Consider the following 766-nt stretch of genomic DNA (forward strand, 5'->3'; position numbering starts at 1 on the left):
AGCCAATGTCGGTGTGCTAGTCGATGTAGCACCTGTAATTTGGGCCATGGAAACCACTCTAGTGTTGACTTCAATTAAGCCAGAACACCTGTTTATGACTTAAACTGACAAAATACATTATGGTGAAATAATCACAATCCAAAAACAAATAAATGCTCTGTTCCAAAACCTGCAAGAAGCTACTACTGTTATCAAAAAAAAACGTAAAAATTAGTAGATACTTGCAGTTCTGGAACAGACCAAAATAGTCTAAAAGTCGAACAATAATACAGATACCACACTAAAAACAGCTGATTAATGCTTGGTTTACATTTACGAAATCCACTCGATTTCAACTGTCAAATTCATAGGTTAAACGTCAAATGAAATCCAATGGATTTCAGATGAGATTTCATTTGACGTGTGAGCTATGGAATTGACAGTTGAAATCGAGTGGATTTCGTAAATGTAAACTTAGCATAACATTCTAGTTGTCAAAATTTATTATTGTGAATAAAATCACATACAAAACACAAACAAGCAATTCACAGTAATGCGTTATTATGAACAAATTTTGACGTTTAGACTCATTTTGAGCAATTGATGTAACACCTTCTTATTCCGTCATGGGTCGAACTAATAGATCCCCCACCTAAAACTGCTGATTTTAAATTTAAATGTCAACATATTTTGTATCCACAATAGTGTATTGTATCACGATCACCTGTTTTTGCTGCGGGAAAGGTAAATCGGGTAAATTCGTACGTAACATTACGTTTAGACAATG

Source organism: Musca autumnalis, unplaced genomic scaffold (genome assembly GCF_047663935.1).
Source record: "Musca autumnalis isolate F117 unplaced genomic scaffold, ASM4766393v1 scaffold_4, whole genome shotgun sequence".
Lineage (NCBI taxonomy): Eukaryota > Metazoa > Arthropoda > Insecta > Diptera > Muscidae > Musca > Musca autumnalis.